General features: G+C 38.1%; 1 protein-coding gene and 1 long non-coding RNA gene across 4 annotated transcripts in view; both read right to left on the reverse strand.

Moving 5' to 3' along the window:
• LOC106084234 (acetylcholine receptor subunit alpha-like) overlaps window positions 1-23616 on the reverse strand; it is a 245542-nt gene that overhangs the window by 123607 nt on the left and 98319 nt on the right. The gene's annotated exons all lie outside the window — the stretch shown is intronic.
• LOC106084235 (uncharacterized) lies at window positions 15559-19479 on the reverse strand. Of its 3 annotated transcripts, none has more exons than XR_009397263.1 (4): window positions 19408-19479; window positions 19295-19343; window positions 19030-19216; window positions 15559-15866 (listed from the first exon to the last, which is right to left on the reverse strand). It is a non-coding gene; the product is annotated as an uncharacterized LOC106084235 (long non-coding RNA). The 3 variants fall into 3 exon arrangements; XR_001220774.2 differs by adding an exon at window positions 18739-18966 and having other exon boundaries at window positions 19295-19451; XR_001220776.2 differs by having other exon boundaries at window positions 19295-19451.

Here is a 23616-nt window from a genome sequence, read left to right on the forward strand (position 1 = left end):
ATCGAAGAACATCAAAACAATTAAGATTTGTTGATAATAAAAAATAATAATATGTGGATGCCACCACATTTCTATATTTGTGCAACCACATTTATGTCAATCAGCTGGTCTACAAATTAACAAAAGAGAGCTAAAGAAAGTGTACATGCAAAAAAAAGGAACTACAAGAAGGAAAGAGATGGAACTAGTTCCAGCAGTTCCTTACTTGCATAAGTTCCAATGAACTAGTTCCATCTGGAACAACCCAACTCATATCTGCACCCTCTTTCCAACCTAACCTAACACCTATTGTGGTTTAATTTTTATCTTTCACCAACTTAACTGGAACATCTTGAAGACAGTCGGTAAGTACACTTAAGGAATTATATTTAAATGTGGTTCTTGTTCTGACTTCAAAATCCATGTAATGCGTAGTTTGGTCCGTTGACTTCTAACATTCAGCACCAATGATATTTAGCATCATATCATCATCTTAGTCAACAACATGTAATGAATCCTAAATAAAAGAATCGATCCTCCGATTAGGATGCAATTGGTATTCCATGCCAAGGCCTTTGATAAAACTTCAATATAAATCAATTTTTCAAATTGTCTTCCTGAGCAACTTCGGCTTGAAATGTCCTTCAGAATGAGAAGAATTGCACATTCTGTTATAATTTCTAAAATCTATTTCAAGTATTCATTCATAGACATAATAGAACATCATCGCTTATAAGACATCAATAGTTTTGCTTTTTTAGAAAAATGTTTACATTGTCGAAATGCATTTGTTAAGTTGTAGTTCACATATAAAAAAATCTATTATTTCTTTATCTTAAAATATACTGTACAGGAATGTAGAAAAATCCAGAGCAGACCCGACTTAAAATTTAACATGTGCACATGCAACTTTTTCGATTAAAGTGTTAACAGACTAAAACTTAAAAATATAACATAACAGTATATTAAAGTTACATGAAACATCGCCACATACAAATTTCGTAGATATTTACAATGGTTTTTTCACAAGCTTATTATGTTACCCTTAATTAGAGCATTTGTCTCATTGCTGGATTTTATTTCGTTGCTTAAAACTTGCGAATGTAAATTGGACATTTAAATACGTAGAATACAATTGATTTTTTATCATATCTATATACGTATATACAGAACAATATCAACAAAGTTCAAAGAAATTTTGCATATTTGTGTATTGATCTATAATTGCAGCGAAATTCGCCCATTCTTCACAAGTCCGTGAAGTATTTGGCAAAAACTGTTTCCCATTTCCAAGCCTTTACACAGTTTAAATTTCACTTACCAATTGTCGCTACAGAAAATCATATTAATGGAAAACGTTTTGAATTCCACACTTCGTCAAACGTTTCTCCATATTAATGTAAGAATTTCTCAAAAGGCGAGTGGTGAGAGAGATTATTGAGAGTGATATTCAACAGTTGACTTTGGAATATTGCATTAAAATGGAAATGTATGACAAAGTTATCAAATCAAATAAACCTGATCTTTCTATACGTTATGGTTGCCTATTATGGCTTGGTCATTGATTTCATATATTCTCCATTAATCTTCCAAAGGGCAGGAAACGGGCTGTTGACCATGAGAATGAATATCACTAGAATGAACAGTTTTTATTGCTAGAAGGGCGAAGTGAACACAGACAACAAACCACTGGCGGACGTGTTGGGTGCCTGGTGAGGGCCCCATCATATTTCTTGAGAAAAACAGATAGTTTTTTTTATTTTTTTAATGAGTTTCATTAGTAATATGTTGCATTTCATTTACAGATTTTTCATCCCGGGTATTGCCGAATTTTTATCTTATTTTTTGAACACCCTGTTCCCCTTAATTCTCGGAAAAAGTGACGTTTTAAAAAACAACGATCTATAGGAAAGCTAAAATTAAAACAATAACTACGAGATTATTTACAAAATACTTGCAATTTTATGGACTTGAAAAATAAAAGTCGAAGAGGCAGCCATTTCTAAGCCAATCTGACAATAAACAACCACGACATAAATTTGTTTCACGTTTGCAACATACAAGCTGAATTCAAATATTGACTGATCACCTTAAATGGTTCGGGATTTAGGGATCTAAGAAAAATCACTGTTCAAAATTCCGTAGAAAATGTTTAAAAAGTACAGCTATTTTGATCTCGATCACGTGATTAGTCTATATAGCAGCTAAAGGGTGTTTTAATTTAAGATTCGATGCTGATTTTGAATAAGTTTATCACGTTGCTCGAATATGTATCTGTCCATGGAATTCAGAACTAGACTTGACGTTAAGGTTTGAACCATCCTTAACCAACTAGCCGAATATGGTACCATTTTGAACATTTTTGGCATGGATATCGAGAAGCTCAATACATAATACTGTCGCAAATTACACTAAATATAATAAAAAACAGTGAAGAAACAAAAAAAGTCGGGCAGAGCAAATTAGTTAAATCAACGCCACTCTGTATACCGCTTCTTTTACGAAATAGACGAAAGATTTATGTTTTACTTAGTGGCTATATAACCTTTATGTGTTTAGACCCCTTTAAACTTTTAAACAGATATATTTATCGCATAGGTTAGGTAAGGTTCATGTGGCAGTTTGCCATTGTGATACTTCAGGAACAGTAGAAGGAAGATGCATTGTAGTTCCTACCGTTGAACCATCCAAATCGCTTTAAAAAGCCCAGCAGTTTACATGCGCTAATCAGATGTTCAATGGTGTCTTCTTCCTCGACGTTCTCACAGCTTCTGCAGAAGTCGTTACAGCCAACCTTCAGTCTGTCAGCATGTTTTTCGATTAGACAGTGACCTGTCATGATGGTCACAATGACTGAAACATCTGTTCTAGCCAGCGACAGCATAGCTGTAGTCCTCTTGAAGTCAAATAGATTGGGTTACATAATTTTTGGGGTGTTCACAAACCCTACTTTGTGACCATCTGTCATTCGTTAACCTTTGGGCCTGATCCTCCAGAGGCATACCCACAGATCTAGTTCCTCTGGAATGTGTAAGGTAGATGCTAGTCTGCTCTACAATTTTCTGGGAAATTTCTGTGGCCCGGAAAACAGAACAAGTGAAGTCGAGAGCGGTTTTTAAGTTCAGAAATAAGTTTCTCAGAGATTTTATGGCAAATGTCGTTATGACATTAGATCTCAGCCATTCCACCACTTCTTTAATTGCTCTTCTTGATATAACCAGTTCTAGTTCTTCAGGGTATACCCCAAATCCCACCTGGTCGTATAGTTAAGAACCATCCGTATAGAAATCAATATAACTTCTAGGAATGGTGGTTATCCACACTGACTGGAACATCGGGCGTTGTATCAAGGATAACACAGTGTCTGTAGGCGCCGCATGAACAAAGGGGAAAACTCCCTTAGCCTCACAGCATTTTGTCAAGTTACAGTTTTTAGACGCATTAGGTGTAGCATCTTCATGCTTCAGTGTATCAAAATTTATTACATAACTCTGATACGAATTTGATTTAGTTTGAGATCGGACTAAAATTGCGCCGTAGCTTTATTTCGCCCAAAGCAATAAATCTTGTTAAATCTAAACGAAGATACAATGCCCTAACACTATTTTTTTTTTTTTTTTGTTTCAAATGTCAGAAAGCCTAAATAAATGTCCCAAATTCCCAATATTTGCAAATTTTGCCCATGAACATTCCATTAAGGAACAGGAGCAAACTTCTGATATATCAATGAGTGCAGTCCGTTTTAAGTTTAAGCACAATGATAAGAGGCCTCCTTTTTATAGCCGAGTACGGCGTGTCGCAGTGCGACTCGCCAGGATTCGAACACAGGCGTTCAGTGTCGTAGGCGGACATGCTAACCTCTGCGCTACCAAAATCCCAATATTGGATTTGGATATTGACATTTTGAAATTCAAAAAGAGCTGTGTCGCAAATCCTAGCTTCTTATCAGTGATCATATGGATTATGGAATTTTTTGTATGGGAAATTAAAATTGGTTGAAGTAATAAAAAGAAATCTTAAACAGCGTTCCAAAACTATGGCCAGTGATGGTCTGTATGACTAATTTTTAGGTTTCTGATTGTGGAAAAGTTGTAAAAGTCGAAAACTTCATATACTTGTATAATATGTATAAAAAGTAGTAAACGCTACAAACCTCGCGAAAGCTTTCCTATGTCTTGAGTTTCGACATCATATCATTGTTTTAGATTTTTTGTTGCTTTAGCTTCTATATACAAATTTCAAAATGTTATAATAAAAAGTTTTTGCTTTAAATCTTTTGACCACGTTAAGATAAGAGAGGATAAAAACAGCAGAAAATATTTTGATGTTTTCGACAGAATTCGAACTCAGACGTTTTCTGTCATAGCCGCACCTAATATATGCACCAAGGTAGTCATAATCATATATTCAAGAAAGTTTAAATTAGTTGTACGATTTCCTTACAATTTTTAACTCAGACAAAAACTAGACTTTTTTTGGCTAAATTTACGACGTTTAAAAAGTCTGTGCGACAAAAAAATTAGTATTATTGGGGAAGTACTACTTTTGGTAGTAACTGTACAACACTTCCATATACTGTTTGGTCTGAACTTCTTTACGGACAGTAAACTGGTCATCAGGACAATAACAACCAGAACGGTAAGGTCATGAATAGTCTTGGAGTGTGAGAAGAAGATTAACGCCATCTCTGAGAATGGCACAATCCGTATGGTTTGGGTGTCGGGTCGTAGCGAAGTGAGGGAGAATTAAAGAGCAGGCGATTTGGCAGTGATGGTCAGAGGACTCCCATCAGTAAGCTTGGATACCCCGAAATCTTTCGGGTCGGCGCAGTCCGAGTGAGGGCGTAGTCGAACAGCAAAGCGGTCGGTAGGACGGCAAAAATCCTATGGGGAGATCCGGTACGTGAGAAAACGAGGCCATTGCTGAAAGGAAGTAAGAATACCGAGCTCACTTATGCAAAATCGGTGCTGCAAGTGATAACATGTGTAGGGCATATGGGAAAGATGATGAGATGTTGGAGCATTTCCTATGTTATTGCCTGGCTTTCGCTGCTAAAGGACACCGGTACTTAGGTGGGAACACAATACTAGACATGAACCAACATAGGGTCGGGATATGGAAAACAATTAAGGATTTTGTAAGTAGCACGAAATTCTTTAGATTTTCTTTTTCAAGGTTACTTTTTAGTATTTAGAGCGCACAACAAGCCGAGTACTGGTTTAGGTGTAAGTCCATAGTGGCATGGATCGGATAAATATCTGCACCCTCTTTTCAACTTAACCTACTTCGGTTAAAACTTTTAGGAACTTTATCTATGGTAAAGGATGACCCATTTCGCTTACACCAAAAGGAAAGAAAGATGATTTATTTCACGAAATGATGGTTTATTACACGAAAGTCAATTCGTTTGGTTTGTTTATATTGTGTTTCTCTTTCATTTGGCAGAGCGGCTAACTCACAAAAAGACTCTTTGGGTTTCTTTTTCTCGTTGAGTAAAGCTCAGTCAGTCAGCAGTCAATATTGGTAGAATCGCGTTCGTGTGCGGATCTGCATATACTTGGAAAGTGACCATTTTTTAAATTTCAATTTAACTAGAAAAATGCTCGTATTTACAGTACCACAAACAAAAAATTGCGCACCAAATAACGTCAGGATAGAGGTAACTAGAACTTTTACAACATATACTTCGAAGAAATAACCATTCTTCGGAGGCGTCACAAATTCTTGTAATTTTATGGTAAGCAAAATTCCAACGTTTTTCATAAAAGAAGTTTATGTGTCGCAATGCTCGTTTGCGTATTTGCGTATCTGCACCTGAAATGTCCGCACTCATTATAGAGAGGGTGCATTGCCTGCACTGGCGGATGTATTGGAGAAGTATAGGGCAGACATTACAGTCATTCAGGAAGTGCGATGGCTCGAGATGGGCTCCACAACAACACCGAGTGATGCCCTATATTATAGCTGTCATGAAACGAGGCATGAATTTGACTGCGGATTTGTGGTTAGTCGGACACTGAGCACCTTGTCTCCAGGTTTACTTCGGTAGATGAAAGGCTAGCCACAATCCGCATAAAAGTAAAATTCTTCAACATCAGCCTTATTTGCGCCCATGCCCCGACGGAAGAAAAGGACGAACAGACGGAAGGATATTTTCTACTGGCGCCTAGAAAGAGAAATGACCGCTGTCCCGCCCATGATATTCAAATCGTTCTGGGAGATTTTTATGCGAAAATATGGAATAAAAATATCTTTGGCCCAACAGTCGGAAAATTGAATCTACACAAAGAAACTTCCAATTATGGATTGAGGCTAATAAACTTCGCCGCGGGAAACATCGACGGATTCATATGCCCACTTAGCTGTCACCAGATCAAAACACGTGAAACCAAATAGATCAAGTTGTGATAGATGGAAGGCATTCAACTAGCGTTTTAGATCGGTGTGAGGAATGAATATCGATTCGGATCATTGCAGCAAAGGCGCTCACACGTCTTAGTGTAACGAGATAAGTACGATATGACACTGCACGGAAGCTGAACCTGGGACAGCTTTAAACACAACAGGTGGCAACAGCATATTCCACTCGGCTGACTAAATTGCTTGAAAAAAAAACACTCCATGTCGCGATAGTTTAGCAGCGCAATAGCAAACCATTGCCCACTCCATCGAAAGAGCCGCTGCATTCGTACTTGGGTACCAAAAGCCTCCCCCAAGGAACCCATGGTACGACCAGGAGTGCCAAAAAGCTATTGAAGCCAAGAATGTGGCATACAGGGCAACATTATAGTCAGTAGCAACACGTCAGATGAAGGATAGGTATAGGTAGAAAAGGAGAGAGGAGAAACGTCTGTTCCGTAAGAAGAAGAAGGAAACGAAAAGACGTAAGTGTGAACGAATCGAGATGTTCAAAAGATAGAATGAAGTCCGTGAATTCTACAAAAGTATTGAACATCAAACCGATGGCTTTGGTACAGGTACATCCTCCTGTGATATTCTCGTGAGTGTCTCGTGAGTCGTGAGTAGAGCGTGATTTGTGAGCATAGCGTGATTCGTGAGTGTCTGGTGAGTCGAGAGTGTCTCGTGAGTCGTGAGAGTCTGGTTCGTCATGAGTGTCTTGTGAGTCTTGATTCTGTCGTGAGTCGTGATTAGTGTCGCGAGCATAATTTCACATACTCACGCCCACGCACGAAGTATTTTAATTCGATCACGGTCACGCACACGGTCACATGATTGGATTTGGATCTCACTCACTAGTCACGTGACACACACGTGATTCACTACAACTAATGACACACGTGCATACCTCTAGGGCGAACATTGATTCGGATAGTTTTCTTGTTGCAGCAAAGATTCGCACACGTCTTAGTTTGGCGAGAAACGTACGATCTGGACATCGGTAGCTGCAAACACAACAGGTGGCAACGGCATAAAATACTCAGCTGACCCATTGCCCATTCCATTGAAAAAGCCGCTACATCCGTACTTGGTTACCAAAAACCTCCCCCAAGGAACTCATAGTACGACCAGGAGGACCAAAAATCTACTGAAGCCAACAATGCGGCATACAGGGTAATATTGCAGTCAGGCGAAGGAGAGGTATCGGGAAAAAGGGAGAGAGGAGGAACGTCTCTTTCGCGGCAAGAAGAGGGAAATGGAAAAACGTGATTATGAGCCAGAATGAAGTCTAAAAATTCTACCAAAGAATTAAACATCAAATCGATGGCTTTGGTACAGGCACCTCCTCAAGCAGAGACAAAGAAGGAAATCTGAAAACTGATACAAATAGTGTGCTAAGGATATGGAAAGAACCCTTTTTCCAGCTGCCGGTATCCCTGATGATGTTATAAAATTTATACAAGGTGGTGTACATTCTAGACCATCATCAGGGATATATTCTGGGGTACACTCATGGCCACGAGGTCCACGTAGAAGTAAGCCAGCACAAAGGCAGCAGGAGCCGATGGGTCGCAGGCTGAATAGTTTAAAACCGGAGGCGAAACGCTGATAAGGCGTATGCATCCGCTCGTCTACGCAATTTGGCTAGAGAACGCATACACGATGATTGGAACTTTTGCATACTGTGTCCCGTACGCAAGAAAGGGGACAAGATGGTATGTGCCAACTACAGAGGAATAAGTCTCTTCCCCATCGCATACAAAAAACTATCGACCGCACTTTGTGAAAGATTAAAGTCTAAAGTCAACGAAATAATTATTCCCTATCAGTCTGGCTTTATATCTGGTAAAGCCACCATAGACCAGATATTAACACTCCTGAAAAAGGCCCGATAATGACAAATCAACGCGAACCATATTTTTGACAGCCCTATACTTTCAAAGGTATTTCAGGTCATGTCTGAGTTTGATATCCCTGCAAAATTGATACGACTTTGCAGGATGATGGATGTTGATACACGCTCCTCGGTTAAATAGAAAGGATCCTCTCGGAACCGTTTAATACCGAGCGAGGTTTTAGACGGGGAGACAGCCTATAGTGTGATCTCTTTAATATCCTGCTGGATAATATTAAAAGTTCATTAAATTAAATAAATGCTTATCGCCTGTACTGACGACATCGATATTATAGGTCGGTCACCGGAAGAAGTATTTGAAAGTATCGAAAGAGATTCAACGAAAGTGCGTTTAGCAGTAAATGGTAACGCCGGTACCGAAACAAACAACACCAGTTTTGAAATAAAATGAATATCGGCTAACAGATGCTATTTTGGTCTGAACAAGCATATGAAGAGCAAAGCCACCTCTCGAAAAACAAAAATTACACTATATATAAGACGCTGATACTACCCGTGCCGCTACGTGGCTCCAAAGCATGGGTACTTGCGAAAGCAGATGAGGGAGTACTTGGAGTGTTTGCGAGAAAAATCCTTCGTAAAATATATGGACCTGTTTGCGTTAATGGAGAATATAGGCATCGTGTGAACCACGAGTTGTATGACGACGAAAGCATAGGATAGGTCATGTCGTCAGAATGGATGAAGAAGCTCCAGAAAAGGAGACTTTTGAAACCGACCATAAAAGAAAACGCAAAACTGGAAGACCAAAACTCCGATGGAGTGACCAAGTGGAGAGCGACATCTCGAAACTAGGTGTCAGAAATTAGGGAAGAAGCGCAGAATATCGAGGCGCTTGAGCATATATTCTATATTCGGCTAGAGTAAGGTCCAACGAAAGAAAAGTAAAATAATATCGAATTATGAACCGATTTAGATCATATTTAGCGTGTATCTTGGACGTCGAAACAAAACTCTGGGTGCACAATTTCAACCAAGTTAGTTGGAACCATCCGTATAGAATGAAATCATTCTTTGGATCCGGCTAAGTATTGAACAGTGGGTGGATTTTGAAGCGCTGTTCACTAAATTACAACATTATATTGCATTATAGGACTGACAACTAGAGGTTCTCTCTTGTAGCGCTGAACCTCATGCTCTAACTCATGTAGATCTACCTTAAGGCTTCTGGGCGGTGGATATATATCCACAAGAGGATAATTTGGATGGTCTCTGCGATAACAGCCCAAAAGGTATTGCTTAGACAGCATGTAGTTATGTCTTCGCCCTGGAAGGATCTTTGTCTCCTGATGTAGGTGGTCCACATGAGAACTGTGGAGACAGCCCGTCGCAGTTCGGAGGGCGGCATTTTGACAGATTTGAATATTATTCCACTGAGTGTCACAGAGCTCACGAGACCACACTGGTGCTGCATAACTTACCACAGACCAGTCAATTGCTTTGTAAGTGGTCAACAAGGTTTCTTTGTCTGCACACCAAGTGCTGCCGGCAAGTGACTTGAGGACATAGTTTCCACTTTTGACTTAAGTGCTGTGGCATATGGGGAGAATGTGTAAGAGCTGTCAAATGCGACGATGGTGGGAATCATTTCTCCATCGACCATCACAGACAGATCGGTATTCACCTCACACGTATTTGTAGTGAACAATGTGGCTGAAGATTTGGTGGCAGATATCTTCAGATATCCTGCAGCGAAATATGAGGCAAGTTCGTTGAGATAGATGTTCAACCAGATTTCAACAATTGGTGGGGGGCCTGATGCCACGATCGTACAATCATCCGCATGTGATACGATCTCTATGCCGTCTGGAGGGGTGGAATGGAGGATAGGTAGAGACTAAACAGTGTCGGAGATATAACCCCGCCTTGGGGAACGCCCTGCTTCACTCTACGGTGCTTCGACTTCTTATCCTTAAATTCCACAATTGATGCCATGGCAAATGTGTGCGGTAATGGCATGGAAAATAGTTGTTGTGCTATGCACTCTTCGAAATCCATGTTAATGCTCGGCGAATGAAAATTCTCATACAAGTCTCGGGTAATGCCTCAAGCTTCTTTACTACTGGTGAAAAAAGGGAGATCGGTCTGTACGACTCCCCCAAACTCGGGTCCTTTCCAGGCTTCAGTATCGGCATCGCTCTGCCCATTTTCCAGACATCGGGAACTATAAGAGTGTTCAATGACAGGTGGGTAGGTCATCCACTCCACTCCGTTTCGACGTCTTCACCTCCTCTTTCGATCGTGACAGTAGGAGTTGCAGTTTTTCGAATCCGCCAGACTTTAGATATGTGGTTGATAGTTCCTCAGAAAAGTGTACATCAACAACTGCCGAGTAATCTCCAGATTCTCCAACCCCACCGCTTCTATTCACCTTCAGTTTCAACTTTATGAATTAGTAGGATACAACTTCTTCAGACTTTCTGCAAGGCAGCCGGAATTTAGTACGAATACTGCATGTCTCCTTTCTCGATCAGTCTTGTCCAATCTACCAATCTTCCAGTCGGTGGTTGAAATATTGAGATTACAGTCCCTTAGCCTCCCAAGTATGGATGCAGGATCTGAGGGAAACCTTGGTATCCAAGCGTGTGCCATTGGTGAGAAGGAATATCTTCCTTCTTGACTAAATCCAGTGCTGCGCCTGGGCGCAACGATATTTTTCAATTGAGTGTCAATCCCCGAAGGCAATTTGGTTTGTATCGGCCCCAATACAAGCCTGCATCAAAGAGTGGAGAAGGCTCCGGCAATTCCGCAAGAACATCGCAGTACAAAGATGACAGTCCATTGACTATACCACTGCAATTATTCCTAGGTATGCAGTCCTGTTCTTCTCCCTTGTCGACAACTGCCATCACCAAACTGTCTTTAGCGACATTAGCAAAAGTTTTAGGACCCGTATTACTATTGTTTGCCTTACTTCTCTTGGGCGTGGGATGCCCTCCAGATAACCACAGCCTTTTGGCTGGCTGCGGTGCCGTTTCTCAATCTATACGTATGGCCTGTGCAGCGAATCTCCGAGACCAATAAAAGGCTCCAGTGCCCTAGTGATGGTCCCTATCGCTCCGCCTATGCCAAGACAACATATTCTCTAAACCTATTGTATTATATTTATGTTGCACTTTTTCTCCATAGCAGTCCACCAAACTACTGCGGCGTATGTAAGTATTGGTCTAATCACGCTCCTCTAGAACCAGTGGACTGTCCTCCGATTTGTGCCCAACATCTATAAGCCTTTTCAGTACGCTCCTGAATATGACACATCCAATTCAGTTTCCTGTCCAAGATCACACCTAAGTATTTGACCTTGTCAGATATCAAAATTGTTCTACTGAGGAAACGTGGTGAGTAAAATTGCCCCACCTTCGTCTTCCTCGTGAACAGGCAGATTTCAGTCTTCTCTGGGTTAATATTGAGAGCTCTAGGTCTAGCCCAGTCGTATGTCATCTCAAAGACCATTTCGGCTTTTTGCATAGCTGATTCGGATCCTTACCCCCTAGAAGTATTATAACATCGTCTGCGTAGCAAACATGTTCAAATCCCTCCTCAGTCAGCATCCGTAAAAAATCATTTATGGTAGTCACCCATGGGAGTGGCAATAAAATGCACCTGTGCCCTGTGCTACTTTTTTCCTTATATTTATGTCATGGGACCCACAATTTCTCCACCTGTTCTTAATCGTATGGTTTATGCAGGACCCGGTCAACCCGGTACAGGTCTAAGGCTTGGATTAAAGTGTAGGGCCGCATATTGTTAAAACGCCCCTTCGATGTCTATGCAAACTGCCAATGTGTATGTCTTGGCATTGAAAGATTCTTCTATTTTATGAAAAACCTCGTGCAGGGCAATCTCATGTATTTGAGCAGTTCGCTGAATGTCCTGCTCTTTATCATGGTATCCACAACATATCCTCCGTTGTCGTTGCTCTCACTTCCATGCCGTCTACTAACGTTTCAGTTTGCACATGGGTTTTTTAGAGAAACTTGTTCATCTTGGCGGCGTCATTAACGCTATCCACCTGGTCGCAGAAAATCTTCCAGGAGGCACGTTTTGAAGCTCTGATAATCTCATTGTATTCCTTGAGCCATGTGTAATACACATTCGAGGATGCACTTATAAAGTGAGGTCATGTGAACAGCTGAGTAAAATGCTAATACAAATTTTTCCATGAACATTTCATTAAGGCAAATTTCTCACAGGTCAATCAGTGCTGCCCAATTCAAGTTTAAGCTCATTGATAAGGGACCTCCTTTTTATAGCTAGGTCCGAATTGCGTGCCGCAGTGCGACGCCTTTCTTGGTGAGAAGTTTTTACATGGAAAAGTACCTTACAAATGTCGCCAGCATTAGAAGGGGAAAACCACCGCTGAAATTTCTTTTCTGATGTTCACGCCAGGATTCGAACCCAGGCAAACAGCTGAGTACAATTCTTTTATTTTTGTTTTTGCAATAAATCTAAACGTCAAATGCTTATTAACGCAGAAATGTTTTTTTTAAGAACTTAAAACAAAGTTTTATTTGATTCGATATTCCACACATAGGCAACAAAACAGTGTTATAATGATGAAAATACAACTTCAAAACACATTTGAAGAGGAAAATTTATAAAACAAAGTTTATTTGTAAAACCACTTTGACGTTTGCATTTAAGGCATTTGCCAATCATACCTTGATTTCGTTGAGGGTAGACTTTTGTTGTTGAACTAATGACGCTACAACACCTGCTTTTTTTACCACGTGCCCTGTTATAAAGTCTGCGGGTTTCTTTCCCAATGTTGCGAAGCCCGCCGGCCATCGTGGGTTTTTCTTGGGGTGGTTTCCTTTCTCGAAGAGGACAACTATCTTCGAAAGACTCCACTAGCACACTCGTTTTCTTTTTGACAATGCCGTCAATGTCTTCTATGTTTGGACAATCTAAATTATCTTGCCCAAGCCTTCTTCTGAGTAGTCTTCCGAATTTTGGCCAGTTGGTTTTCAACTTATTACGAAAGGTTATCGGATTCGGCGCTGGCCGTGCTATTTTAAACCTAATGTATCTCATCTATTAGATTTTCCGAACATATTGTCACATCTAAAACCTCCTTCCTAATCATATAAACAAAGGTAGCGGTGTTTTGTTATAGGTCGTTAATTTTCAAGAATTCTGCCAGAGCTTGGCCCCGTTTATTAATGTTGGTAGTACCCCACGAAAAGTGGTGAGAGTTCGCATCGCACCCTATTAATACGTCATTTGTTGTCTTTTCCCAATATTTCCAATATTTATGTCAAATAACGCAGGTCCTCGGACGAGTACCAGTGGTAGCAAAGAATAATTGGTAGTTGATATGGTTCAGTCCAGAAACGTTGTTTTAGGTCGTCCAAGGCTCCTGAATTAAGGCAATATGAATCTTGCCCTTGCTGATTTTCTCCATCAGAGCGTGTGTAGCTGTTGTTGTAGAAGTGTGTTGTATATTTAGGCGACAGCCCTTTACGATGAAGTACTTCATAGGGTTAATCCGGTACGTACAACCGGCTGTCATGCGATTGCGTGTATAGCTGTCTCGCTCCGGTGAAGATTTCTCTGGATGACCTCATAGATTTACATATATTAGACAATCAAATCGAGAACGGCCTATTAAAGATATATTGTATAAAAGAGCAATACCAAAAGAAAAACAAAACTTATGAATAAAATAATAATTTTAAGCATGTTTTGGTAGGCTTTTGCTAGCTCTATCTTTTTGTTGTTTTCGTGGATTTCACATAACCTTAGTACTTGCGATCTAACCTTTGGGCTGGTCAGACTGACCGATATAATTCGCAAGGGCTCCAACACTCTAAGAAATTTGCAATTAAAATTAGCAATTAAGTTTGTTGAAACTGCAGTTGTTGTCTGCTGAAAATGGAAAAGCTGAAATGAATGCTATTTCAGCAAACATAGAATCGTTGGCTAGCGAATATGTTTCTTGCTATTTTAAATAACAAAATATGCTATATATCTATAAGTCAAGTAGAATGTATGAGCTGAAAGATGAGATAATTCAACGACATTGAATTTCAATTGTGTTGAAAGTCATTGAGAATTTGTTCACCATCGGCTGACAGTGTCTCGTCAAATCAACAGTGAGCATTTTGTACATTTACAAAAACATTGTTATCCAATTGTATGTAATTTGGCCTCTAATAATGCAATCTGCTTCCCAACGATTCGAATAATTTCATAGAACTTCTGGCCTTTATCTGCAAAAAACTGAACCAAGTGCGATTTTATAGCCTCATCATTGCCGAAAGTTTTACCATTTAAGGAATTCTGCAAATATCGAAATAAATGGTAGTCTGATGGTGCAAGGTCAGGGCTATATGGTGGATGCATCAAAAGTTCCCAGCGAAGCTCACTCAGTTTTTGGCGAGTGACCAAAGATGTGTGCTGTCTAGCGTTGTGCTGGTGGAATATGACACCTTTACGATTGACCAATTCTGGTCACTTCTCCTTGATGGCTGTATTCAATCTGTCCAATTGTTGGCAGTAAACATCCGAATTAATTGTTTGTTTCCTTGGAAGCAGCTCAAAATATACCACACCCTTCCAATCCCACCAAACAGACAGCATAACCTTCTTTTGGTGGATATCAGCCTTTGAAGTGGTTTGAGCTGGTTCACCATGCTTGGACCATGATCGTTTTCGACTAACGTTGTTGTAAACAATCCATTTTTCATCTCCAGTTATGAATCGTTTTAAAAACGGATCGAATTCATTGCGTTTAAGGTGCATATCACAAGCGTTGATTCGGTTTGTTAAATGAATTTCTTTCAATACATGTGGTACCCATATTAAAATTGACGCCAAACAAACAAATGTAAACAAAATTTCGCGCACTTTTTTCTAAAGCAAGCTAAAAGTAACAGCTGATAACTGACAGAAGAAAGAATGCAATTACAGAGTCACAAGCCGTTGAAAAAATTTGTCAACGCCGACTATATTACTACTATATTACCGACAATTACTTTTTGGGCAACCCAATATATATACATGCAAAAAAATTATTCGTTCCCATATGGGAACTTTTTTATGAGTAAACTTCTTTTGTGAAAAATATTAGTACTTTGTTTACGTTGAAAGTATATGATTTTTTGTGACAAGTCACAAATACAAGAATTTGTCACAAATACAAATTTTTTACACAAATAATAACTTTCATTCTTGATAAATAAAACCTTTTTTGGGAGTTTCAACCTCTTTTCCTTTATTCATACATAATTTAATAATATAATATAATATTCCTTTTAATTTTATAACAGACAATGAATATCTAAACGCAAATCAATTTTGTAACATAATGACCACTTCACAATAAAGGTTAAATGCGGATATATGACCAATGTCAGCTGATGTTTTAAAGGGAAAACAGCTGAAGTGAGCCGTAAATCCGATTGCCCGTCAGTATAAAGTGGTTACAGTAATACAAACTCAACATTTACCAATTATAAGCAGATTTAGAGTTCATGTTAATGTCATAACACACATATGCATTTAAAGCCTTCCATCCATTTTCGAACAACTCCATTATGCCATTGTATTATGATCTGCCAGATTCCTTGTGCTATAAGTAAAACGAAAAATTACTTATGGGAAATGTTATCGCACATTTAAATACCTACCAAACAATGTATGTGCCTTAAATATTGTCGTTATGTTTTCATGTGCCTGACGTCATTTGTCTGTTACTCTAATGGTTTTTGTTATTGTACATACGAGTATTTTTCTGCCTAAGGCAAAATTTTAATAATGGTAACTTTCCATGTTTACTGTACGCACACAACTCGAATACTCTCGCTCTCTCTCTCCCAGCAAGTGAGACAAAACTGAATAATTAATGACCTGGCAAACGAATTGTCGTTTGCGGCTCTCGAAGCAATTTTGCCATTAAATAATTTTTGATTTTACAATACAAGAAAGATTCCTTTATCGTAGGTAAAGTTACTGGAGGGTTTACAATAAACAATAAATAAACTTACGTCTAATAATGCTACATTGTCTAACCTTTGATATGTTGGAGCGAAACGTAGCATAGTTCGAATTAAAATAAAACTTCATACTAAAACAGTTTTGTTTGTCGTAAATACACATGTGTACAAAGAATAGATCGCAGATTTCATTTGATAATCTGCAAATTTGGCACAGGCTTTTCAAAATAATTCATAAGCCATAACTAAAATTTTCGACAATTAAACTTCTTTTGTCGTGTGTAAAGATAATTGGTTTATGTTAAAACTAAAGATTAGATTTCGATTACGATAGAATCATAGATGTCTTTTTGACAAATATATGCTTGTTTTGCCGAATTATTGCCTTTTGTTTATCTTCTTATCTGTGTGGCGCTCTGCTGCGCCTTCTTCAACTCTCTAATATCTTTTTATGGTGGGGACACTTCGACCTGAATGTGGATATCGAGTTCGTGCCATTGTAGCCTATGACGCTGAACGCGTTGAATTCTAGCAAGAACATTGGACTAAGCGGTGTTTATCCCCTCTTCATGTTGGCGACATTTGTGAGGTACAATGCCATGCATGGTCATTTAAAATATTTCCCTCAAAGAGGTGTCGCACTGCGGGACGCCATTTGGACTCGGCTATAAAAAATGTCCCTTTTCATTGAGTTCAAACTTGAATCGAAAAGCACTTATTGTTGTGTGAGAATTTGCCCCTTCTCGGTTCTTGGTGGTAATGTTCTTCCTTAGAATATGTTCTCATTAGGAGAGGGATGCCAACTCAGATATTTCGACTCAAATATGGATATCAAATTCGTACTGCACTTCCAAATCCCTTTAATTTGAGCCCCATTTATCCATGGTCGGTATATATGAACCGTTTGAAGGGTGTTTTAGGGCTTGGCGGCCACCGGCACTTTGCACTGAAAATATTTATCAATTGCGTTCTTTATTCCGAACGGAAATAAAGTTCAGATTAGGGGGTGCTTTAGAACATACCCCAAAACACTTGGCTCCAAAATGGGATACCAAATTCGTTTTCTATTCTCAAATACCTTTCATTTGAGTCCCATATTGTCTAAGTGGGTCAAATAGCCCATTTGACGTAGCTTTAGGAAGAAAAGCGCCACCTAGACTTGAACGCAAATATTAATGTCATATTCGTCATCTACTTCCTAATACCCTTCATTTGAATCCCATATAGCCATGGTTGGCTAAAATGCCCATTTGGGGGTGGGCAACCTCCCATTACATGGACCTAATATTTTATGCCATATTTGTAATCTACTGACTAATACTTTTCATTTGAGTCCCATATTGAACTTCGAATAAATCTGTTTGGAGGAGTTTTGGGGTTGGGGTGGGTAATTGAACCTACATTTTAATACCATATTCGTTTTCTGGTCTCCAATACCTTTCATTTGATACCTATATTGTCCCGACCGGTACACTTTTGATTTTGGGTTGTGTTTTTGGCATAAGGGGGAAGGTCCGTCCTCCTTCCGATACCGAAAATTTATATAGCCTATGTTTCCTTCCGAAAATTTTGAGAAAATCGGTTCTGCTGTTTTTTAGTCTATACGGAACAAACAAACCGAGTCCCATATATTCGTGATTGGCTAATGTGCTCATTTTGGGCGTTTTTGTGGGGCGAGGTGGCCCCCTATACTTCGACATGAATTTATATGACACATTCGTTATCTACTCCCGCATACTTTTCATTTGATAACCATATTGTCCTTATCGGTCCACTTTTGATTTTGGGTGGTGTTTTTGGGGTAACGGTGGATGGTCCGCCTCCTTCCTTTATCAATAAATTAAAAAGCCTGTTCCTACTTCCTGACTATATACGTAATCTACTCCCGAATACCTTTCATTTGAGACCCATATTGTCATGATCGTCAAATAATCCTACTTTAAGGGGTTTTGGGGCTGGGGCGGCCCCCATGTACTTGGACCCAACTTTTATTATGAAATTCGTACTCTACTCCTGAAAACCTTTCATTTGAATCCCACATTGTCCCGATCGGTGAACTTTTATTTTTGGGTAGGACCTTTGGGGTAAGGGGGCGGACCCTCCTCCCGATATCAAAATTATATAGCCTATGTTTCCTTCCAGACCAACCTACACAGTCTGTGAAAATTTCAAGGTAATCGGTTCATCCGGTTTTGAGTCTATACAGAACAAACAAACATAAATTGAATTTTATATATAAGATAGACTTGTGATTGACTGACTGACTGATCACTGCCAAGTCCAAACGGCTAAAGCTAGAATCGTGAAATTTTGCTTGAATGTTGGTCTTGGGCCGTAGGCACTGGATAACATGGGATTTGGTAAAATTCGTACGCTTAGGTACTAAAAACTAGCAAATAGTGACTGTTTCCAGGGCGAACAGGAAGCGTTAGGAGAATGAAGTTGGACTCATATTAAAGAGCATCTCAGAAAAATAAGGTTAGAAAAAAAAGGTTTGCAAAATCGTACCGGAAGTGGGAAAAATATTACGTTTAGTTTCGGTACGCAAAATTTGAATTCGCTTAAAGATTTAGTTTTTTTCTGAAATTTGTTGGCTTAGCAGTTTGCAGTCCACTGTAATGCCATCTCGAATACCAACAATCCGTTTCCTGTCTCCAATTATAAGATGTCTCTAATTCTCGTTTACATTTCGTCTTTTTTGCATTCATCTTTCATGTGCTGTTATTAAAACTCGAGCTGATTCCAGAGAAATAAAAATGTACTGCACACTTTTGCCATAAAATATATAAAAGTACTTACAAGTCAACTATTCCTCTTTCCCTGTAACAAAGCATCTTTGCTGTAAACGAACAAAAAGTGACAAATTTACGTATAACTCTCAGCAATAAGGAGAATTTTTAAACAGTTACAATAAAAATGGCACTTTCCAGATAAAAAGAAATTTGTTTTTCATACAGATATCCCAAATGTCTTATTTTTTGCGTGCCTGTAAAAAATCGGTTCAAATTTGGCTCCAATTTTGAGTAATATTGCAGGAATGGGGTAATTTTTAAAAGGTCCTCACCAATTTTGGGACACATCATACTCTTATAACTATTGTTATATTTAAACTCCTGACGAAAAAAAAAATGTTGTATATGTCACAAATTCTTGCATGTATTTATCAATGAAGTTTACTTGTCGAAATTTTATTTATGGCTTTCTGTCGTCTGATATACACATCAGGCCACTTTTTTTGTTCAATGCTCACGACATTTACGTAAAAATTATTATTTGATATGTTGAAAGATGTAGTGATTTCTTTTCAAAATGAGATATGATTATAGGTCTGTTCGCATAAAGATCTGTTCCAGAAAAATTTTGCCAGTAAACATTTGGAGTAGAGTAAGAACAGCCTTTATTCTTTTTTGCTATTTCACAAATTTCACTGAATTTTTGGTCCGACCATTACAAAATCGAACATGTGCTTATTTCGTCGGATATGGACTTATGTATGTGTTTTATTTTTGGTAGAAACTGATACAGCCAGTGTTGTTGGCTTAGATATAGTTGGCCCTGCCCGACTTTAGGCTTTTGTTATTTACTTTATGGCCCTACTTAATTTGAATACTCCCACCATATCAATATGCATCGGAATATCTATCTCCGGCACTGTAATGCGAATGTATAGTTTTCGTCTTGAAAATCGAAGACGACTTAGCCAACCGGGCCGGTAGCCGAGTTGGTAGCGTGCTTCGATTACCAGTGCAGGGGTCGTGGCTTCGATTCCCGCCAGAAGCCTTGCTCTGTCGCTACTGTGGTATCACAATGGACTTAAAATTGTCTGAGTGAGTCTGTAAAGGATTGCCACTCTTACCTAACCTAAGCCATGTCCGAATGTCTCTCTTCAAAACGTTGGTATTGGTATTTCAAACTTAGAACAGATTATATCATTGCCCATTGGCACGTATATGGTCTGTACTCGATTTCGATGGATTTTGTTGTTTGAAGAGTTATATTATAACAAGTATGGTGCACATTAGTTTCCAATTCGATGCAAGATCTTTATAAAGCGGTCTAACTAGTTTACTTCTTATAATCACAGACGAAGCATTTTTAAAGGTCAATGAAATTGCGCCTGTACTTTTCGATGTAGCTCTCATATTTACCCCGTATAGGGCCATTGTTTATTTACTTAAGATATATAAGGCTAATTTTTTATGAAATTTCGATAAAATTAATGCGTTGCTCTTCCCCTCCCTGTGTATCGAATATCGGATTGATCAAGTCATTATATAAACCAACACCTTGGCTTGGCACCAGCGAAGAAGCCTTCGATCTCCAAGATCGAAAGCCGATGAATATAGATTTGCGATAGGGGTTTGGCTTTACCTTAATTAAATAACCTGTATTATTTGGGGTTTCTTGTGTGTTGTAGCCAATATATATTTTTATTTACAGGTAGTGACAGTTGCCCAACAACAAAATATTGAGTCCACTATCTGTCTAAATCAGTGATTAGTGCAACTCTGATTTTGTGTATACTACTAATTCGCGCCATTTTTCGCTATTTGTGTGCTATGGTTCTTAGCTACAGTACACACACACGCCACTAAAAATCGTTGACAGATAGTGCACCTCGCGGGAAAAAAATTTACTCAGCTGTTTACGGTGCACTACCTGGTAATTATGTCATGGTTCGAACCAAGACTTAGTTGTACAAAACACTCATGGCCGATAATGACTGCTCCTTTTGAAAAGATAAATTCAATTTTGGAAAGAGAATTTATCGAAACCATATCAACATTAAAATATCATATCATAAATCAATGGTGATTTCTCTCAGTGTGACAATTATTTATTGCTCTTACATCTATAATGCTATGTGGGAAACAAAAATGCAATAAAACACAAATTTTAAGTACCTTGTAAAATATCCACAAAATTTATATTTGGCATCTAGTTGCAAAATTTAATGTTAGTTAAGATCTAAAAATTAAAATGACGTCTAAAAGAACATTCATTCATTCCGATTGTCGAGGCATGTATATAACACTGGGCACGCTTTATACGACGTAACTGTCGTCTTCTATTGGCCACATATATGTATGTTCTTTTAATTTTGTTTGTTATTTATGCATGTGTAAATTAAATTTATTTAAAATTAGCTTAACGAAATTGACTTTAAGAATAACATGTATATAATAAATAATACATAGAAATAATAGCAATATGAGCACCTTAAAACCATCATATGTCCAACTGCCTAATTTTAAGATGCACGTCTGTACGTCATAGGGGAAATATTCAACATCAATTGAACATGATGATTTATAGACGGCAGGTGGTTGCCATATTACCAATCCATTGCTATGGACTGTTGCTTTAGTCATGAGTGTGACTTCATAATGTCCATCAGCACTGTAAGAATTATAAGTTAACAAAATCTCCTAAATAATTTTTTTCAAATAAAGAACACCATAAACATTCATAGTTAATAATTATTATTCTGAAGACAGAAATGCGGCCAACCTTGCAAGTTGTAAGATCTTCTTAATGCTAACATGGACAATCGGATACAGAGAAAACATCATTGGTTGACGAGTCAAATATTGAAACCATCGTGTTCAATGTGCGCTTCCTCGTGGTGGTGTTGATAAAAAGGCTTAATCATCTCAAATGCGTCTAACCATGATGTGCTGCCTGTGTCCGATGTCTCTCGATCTGAGTTTCTGAATTGCTTTCCAATTAGCTCAAAGAGAATGAAAAAACAGACCTATATTTTCAATGAAAAAAGGACAACTAAAAATTGCAAAAGAAAAGTAATTATTAATATGTCATGATTCTCTTCTATGTTTTCAATCGGTAGTTGATCCAAGCAGCAGAATACTAACGAAGACGAATATCACTTAAAATTTTACTTTTAAATGACATGGTTTATTTTTCAATCCTCAATCCTTTCTTACGAATACCATTCATCACTTCTAATCCTGACGCGACGATTCTTTCATCGTCTAAGTGCTGAACTCGTGTTGTTTGGCATGTTTTATCATACAAAAAAAAATAACTCCACTTTTCGCTGCATTTATGTGAAAATCTGGCATAAAACCCATTTGAAGGCCGAATTATTAAAAAAAGTACCAAAGAAAGCAACTGTTGTCAAGAATAGTGTACACTGATACAAAAAAGACGCAAATTTGCCAATACCTGCTGGTATTATTTTATTCACATTATTGACAAACAGTTTTGCTACCAATTGGAATTAATTCAATACCAAACTAAGGAGGCTGTCGGCAATTGACAGCGCCACATTGCTAGTGTAATTGCGCAAAAAGTTTGTTTACATTCGAACTTAAAATATTGTCGCCAGTATAAAATGTTTGCATAAATTTAATAAAGTCTTACTCAATATGTGTTTAAGTGGTGAAATTTAACCCATATTAGACCACTACCCCTTTTCGTGGTGTAATCGTTTCGTAACTTTATATGTTTGAAGCTTTCGGTTCCCTGATAAATAAACAAATAAATTCAGTATTTTTATGTAGCATAGTTCCCTTTAAATTGGGATTGGAAAATAAGATAAGCTAAACGCTTTATTAAATTCCTAAACTAAAGCAGAAAATTACTATATTGTATTAAAATTTTGCCTATCTCCTAGTTGAATTTGGGATGCACTAAATTAATATTATGATATGTTTTTCTTTTGCCATCAGAATATATGGGTTGTAAAAAATAGCTATTTTTTACACTTTTTGAAAATTCTAATTTTTCTTGGCATGTTTAACGAAAAATTGTAATATGAAAAATTTTAATATTGAGAAAAATTTTTATATATATACCACAGTCAATATTTTGAAAAAAGTTACTATTTCTATATTATTCTGTAGAGAAGGATTTTGTATTTCACGGCTTTTTACGATGCCGGGAAAAGGGAATAAAATTGTTTTCATTTCCCTGGTTCATTTTTGGTTCTTCTACTTCCATAAACACGAAAACTGAAGTCTTGAAGCTTAAAGTCCAAGGCTTTGGCATCAAACATAATATCAATAACAATTGTCTTAAAAATTTTAAATGGAACATAGACGATTTTAAAAATAATGAACGACCACTTATTATAAATGTGCACTTTTCATGTGCCATAAACATGCAGCTTTACACCTACATGATGGTGTAAAGCTGCATGTCACTTCACAGTTGTAAAACTGTAAGCATCAATCTTGTCAGAGTTAAAATTAAGATAAAATAAATGTAGGACGCATAATGAAGGAATATTCATTACTGAAAGTTATGAGCTTTTCACTAAATTCTTAAATTGATAGTTCACAGAAGCAAATTTCTTTATCAAAAATGTTGTGGTTTTCTCATAGAAAAAGGAAAGGTTTGAAAACTCAATATGTTAATAAAATA

This window comes from Stomoxys calcitrans, chromosome 2 (assembly GCF_963082655.1).
Source record: "Stomoxys calcitrans chromosome 2, idStoCalc2.1, whole genome shotgun sequence".
Lineage (NCBI taxonomy): Eukaryota > Metazoa > Arthropoda > Insecta > Diptera > Muscidae > Stomoxys > Stomoxys calcitrans.